Here is a 6,000-nt window from a genome sequence, read left to right on the forward strand (position 1 = left end):
CAATTATTACATACTAGAACGGGGAATATTGACTAAAATGTAAATGCTTACTAACTTCATGCTAGATAATATTGGTAGGAATACTCGAGCTGAAGATTCAATAGTAAACCCATAGTTGTGAATTCGCTAGTCAGATCCAACTTCATTCAGATTGTACACCGACACAAAGTATAATATATGTGATACTGAAATGTCTGTGAACGTTTCATATCACATGTTGCTGTAAATTCTTAGGCTTATCAATATTTCAATGTGATTAGTAGTATATGATTAAATACTAATTACGTAGGATTTTTTAAAAGATTATTTGTAAGACGTACTTAGGAGTTGTCAATTAACCACCAGACAATGTCCATAATCTGTCTTTCTTATAAATCTCATTATATTAAACTGTAAATATTTTTGCTCATTATACTATTGTAAGAATTGTAATTTTACCTGCTAATCGCAAAGCTATCGATTGTTAAAGTCAATTATCAGGTTAGCAGTGAAGCACAAGATTACAAAGGAAATATAGCGGGAAGATATTTTCAATTAATCAGCAATAAACCCTGATTGAGTAGAAGCAAATATCGTATTGACCAGTACTTAAACGCATCAAAGTCATAGCTGACAAGTGAAACTCACGAAAAGAATTTGGGAATAAGTTGAAGCATCAGAGTCCTAGTTAAATAAAAGTAGATGTAGATGATATGGTGAAGGGAAGAAATAGTCTGACCTTTGACAAGACAGTCTGAGAACTGAGACATCTGAGCTTGTTCCGCTTATTTTAGGTATCTTCAGTGAAGCTTAATCGTTCACATATCTTTCAGATCACAAGAGAAGAATAAATATAAATGCATACGTAGAAATTATAAATAGTTTGATATGATGATGGGAACTGACACTGTAAAAGCATCCAGTCGCCAAAATATCGGAAGCTAGGTTTTATATTTTAATATGTTATTTTTGGTTTCTTTTCTTCTTGTTTGCCGTTTTCTGAATTCTTAATGTTGATTAGATGCTCGATTATAGTAGCAATACTGATGTCTATTAATAATGAATTGATATATGACTATAAATTCTAAATTATACACAGAAACTATTTATTTATATAACGGATTCAGACCAATAAATATAAATGAATTTGCCATTTTGTTTTTCTTTACAAGGTTACACGAAATTATCACATCTATTCGGGTAAAAAATGTTTACATAATAAATACGCATTTCATTAGAGGAAATGACATACCTTAGCTTAGTAAACTGAATATTGGACGAATGATTAAAGTGAGGATGTCGATGAGGATGATAAGGATGATAAAAAACAGCTTTACGTCGAAACCCAAGACCATGATTGTGGAAAATGATAATGATATGCGTGGTATTGATACACATGATGATGATGATGATGATGATGATGATGATGATGATGATGATGATGATGAAGATGACGACGATGAGGATGATGATGATGATGATGACGGTGACGACGACGACGATGATGACGACGACGATGATGCTCATATATACCACGTCGTTCATACACATTAACGTCACACATCCAATGGATCATATTCCTTTAATTTCTTTCCAGCCTTTGCTTATCGTCTACACTTAGTGCTCACGTCTCACTACCATACAACATTGCAGTTTGCGCTTATATTCTCACATATACGACGCTTTTCGATATTGTTTTTGCTCTGTACCAGGGTTACGTGGTAGGACAATTTAATTTTAAAATATACTCCTGCCTACTGTAAAGAATATCATAACTAGAAACATAAACCCATTAAGGTTACTGTGGAAATGATGTATCAGTCAGTAAAATAAACTACATTTTAAATTCTACCTTGAAGAAAGTTCGTTTGGAATTCTCTTGCTTTTTTCGTATCAAAACGAGATCCCGAATGTTTTCAAAAACGACCTTCATCTGAGGGATTTTTTTCTTTGCTATTGGTGACGGTTGACGCTTAAGGAGAATTGGATGCTGCTTGTTCTATGTTCCTTATCATTTGTGTACGTTGTATATGCTTTCTGTACTCTACAGTCTTACCTTCAAGAAGTACTCTAAAACTATTGGATTCACAAGGCAATTTATTAAGTAACTGGCTAGACATAGAATAATGGCATCGAGTCTATTTCCTTTCCTTTACTCCGTTATTTTTCTTAACAAAAGTACGTGAATAGCTCATATTCACAGTGTTTTGTTTCTCCGACCCTTCCCGATAGATTTCGATGTGTTCTCTAAGAGTTTGTTTTGTTTGTTTTAAAGAAACATTTAGAAACGTGGCCTGCTACGTATTTCCGCTATTACGGTATCACTTGCAGGCATAATCTATTTCAGAAGCAATTCACTTTTTTGCAGTTTTCTTCTTCAGTTTTATAATTTGTATATACAATTCTTGTCATATAGAATTCTTGTCAAATAGAATTCTTGTCATCTATTCCTTCACCTCAATTTTTAAATACAGTTTACATTTTAGTAAAATTTGTGTCACCAATTCAATTATAAACATAACCGTCCATATCACCTTGTTTAAATATTGACAATGAATTTCTTAACCTTTTCTACCGTTTTCAAGGAAGGTTTATTTGATGGGGATCGAAGAATGAAGGGCGGCAAAAATAGATGCTAAAATATAAAAAAAGAATGATATAGATCTGAATAGTGCTTTCAAAACTGTGTATTTGAATAAATGCATTCCAATAAATATAAATGTATCTACAACAACGTATTTGTATTGTGGTCACAAAATTATTTCACTCATTCTTTTCTTATCAATTTTTATATTTGTGTATAGCGATGTACTCTTTTGTAGAGAAGCTGAAGACTACAACAGATAACATGCCTGTAGGCTTTGTTATTCAAAAGAGTATCATAGCATGAGGTAATTGGCAATAGTTCTTTGGACACTGGGGATTTGGAACAGCTGACAAGCTATTGAACATGTTTTGGTGACAGTAATTTTTGGTACTGGAGAAAAATGCACACAAGCACCGAAATATACAAACACAGTTTAAAATATATCTATACGTTCAAAATAAAATATGAAAGAGTATAATACAGATCAGCATGATCACGAATAGCTTCATGGAGATATTAGTGCATGTATAATAGAAAGTCTTCTAACAAATCCTCGAAAGTAGATAATGAACCTTATATCTTCCACCTAAAATAAACAAGGTACCATTTCATGTTCTATGCCGAAAACAGTAGAAATGCTGTATGGTAAAGCAGAATTGTATCAGCTTGCATCGATGTCCGAGTCTTGCTTCAGGTGTAAAAATAAATGGGAAAGTATTACCAGTATGCTGTTATATTCCATTCATCCATTTCCTCTGACCACAATTTATAGGAGGGTCGTAGAAGTAGAGTCCCCAGGCACCTAACCATAAAGTCCTATGAGAAGCAACAGTCGTTACACTTTACGATTGGTTTCCCAAGAGTGACCATTTGAGACTAAGAATATTCTCCACAAACCTTGTTCTTCGTCCTTCCACAGATCTCATGTCGGTTAACTCGGCTAGAAGAATCCTTTTTGTGATTCTTCGCATGTCAGTAATATCAGTGCTGTGGCCTATAAATGCGGAGAGCGGCTCTACCTAGTAAGACAACTTGGTCCTCGAGCTATGCACCCTGTTGATTGATGTTACGCCAGAGATACTTCGGAGAAAACACAAAGACCGCTTCTATTCGGCCATTACGCCACATTGAAGACCATAGTTGAAGCTAAGCACGAAAACGGAATAAAAGGTAGCAAGTGTAGTTTCATATCTTCTGTGTTTTCTGCTACGTGTTCAATTTTTTAACTTCTATTACCTGATGAGACATGTGTAATTGTGAATAAATAATACCTAAATATTTTCTAATCTGCTGTTCCGATATAACATTACTCTACAAAAGATATTTTCCACTATTTGCAACTCTTATACATGCATCACACAAATATAGCATCTTTATAAGGATTTAGAATACTGGAATAAAAGCAAATGCTTTCAAGAAGTCACAACTTCGATTGTAACACTATCTTTTAACACATAATGCATATATATATATATATATATATATATATATATATATATATATATATATATATATATATATATATATATATTAGGTCGTCAAAGTATGAAACCGGTTGTAAGGTATATGGTAAAATTTTGCGTCATTATTATATTTTGACAATCTTTATTCTTTGTTAGAAAGTTGACACATCTATTTTATTCTAACTCATTTTGCGCTTTATAAAGTATCTATAAATCGTTTTTTTTTGTTTTGTTTTTTTTTTTGCTGTTTTTGTTAGGAGATAGATAAGTCGGAAATCGTACATTTTGAAACATGAGTTCTTTCTTAGAAATACTGCAGCATAGACAGCTCGGAATATTAATGGAGTATTTCATTCTAATATTGTTACACAGCAGACAGTATCAAATTCGTATGAAACATTTCGTTCTGGTTAGTTTGACCTCACAAAGGAACAACGCGCTCGACCAGAAACAGTAGTGGATAATGACGAACTGAAAGCCACCGTCGAATCAGATCCATCTCAAAGTGCCTATGAATTATCATTGTTGTTTGGTGTTAGCAAGGAAACAATATTGACTCACCTAATTCAAATCGGTAAAGGGAAAACATTGGATAAGTGGGTTCCACATGAACTCAATGAATATCAGAAACAGCAACATTTGGAAGCCTGCGTTATGCTACTTTCTCGTCATGAAAATGCATAATTTTTTAATTGAATTGTAACATGTGATGAGAAATGGATCCAATACTACAACCGTAAACGTTCAGCACAATCTTTGGACAAAGGTAAGCCACCAAAACCCAGTCTAAAAAGCAAAATTCATCAAAAGAAGCTGATGGTGTGTGCTTGGTTGTCTGGCGTAGATGTGATCCATTATGATTTCATTAAACCTGGCTCATCAATTGCGACCGAACTATACTGCAGCCAAATGGAACAAATGATGCAGAAACGTACAAAACAAAAACAGCCTAGATTAGGCAACAGATCCACTCCCATTTTATTGTAAGACAACCGCAGACTACACATTGCAAAAATGACATTCGCAAATATACAAGAGTTGAAGCTAGAAGTTCTTCATCATCCACCATACTCACCTGATCTTGCCCCCACTGGTTACCACTTCCTGCAGAATTTGGATAACTTTTCGATAGAAAAAAAATTAATTCTGACGACGCTGTAAAACAGGTCTTCTAAGATTTTGTTGACTCTAGATGGTCAGGCTTTTAGAGTTCCGAGCTGGACAAGCTACCGCTGAAATGGCGAGACTGTAGTGGCAATATGGGTGCATACTTTGATGAAAAAAACTATTCCTTGTATTTATTTGGAAACATTTTTTTATCTACAAATTTCCTATTTCACCACTTAATATTTGCGTGTGTGTTTGTATGTGTGTTTGTGTGTGTGTGTGTGTGTGTGTGTGTGTGTGTGTTTGTGTGTGTGTGTGTGTGTGTGTGTATGTGTGTGTGTAGTTCCAGTTTACATAAAACAAAAGACGAAGACAAGCAAAGGAACAATAAGGTGTATTATTTTAACACCAGGGAAGATTGGAAAAGTCTTTGACGTTTCGTAATACTCGCTTCGACAGAAAGGATTGAGAGGAAAAGAACGGAATGAGAAAAGATAAAAGCTGTAGGGATTAACGATTCAACAACGGGTTAAAATCCAAGCTGTATCCTCTTGAGCATATATATATATATATATATATATATATATATATATATATATATATATATATATATATATATATATATGTATGTATATACATATTAATTTGATTTGACATAGTCGATTCTTTCTTGTCTTGGGATTCACGGTAAAACAGCTGGGTGGAACTGCGCGAAAAATTACGCAGGTGTGTAGAATGACCCGTGGTAATGCTGGGCTTTGTATTTTTTCATAACTCCCATGGTTACCGACATGATATACTATAATAATACTCTTCTGTTTAGGAAGGAGAAAGGAAGGGATGATAGATGAATAAGGAAGGAAG

This window comes from Octopus bimaculoides, chromosome 9 (assembly GCF_046866305.1).
Source record: "Octopus bimaculoides isolate indiv1 chromosome 9, ASM4686630v1, whole genome shotgun sequence".
Taxonomy (NCBI): Eukaryota; Metazoa; Mollusca; class Cephalopoda; order Octopoda; family Octopodidae; genus Octopus; species Octopus bimaculoides.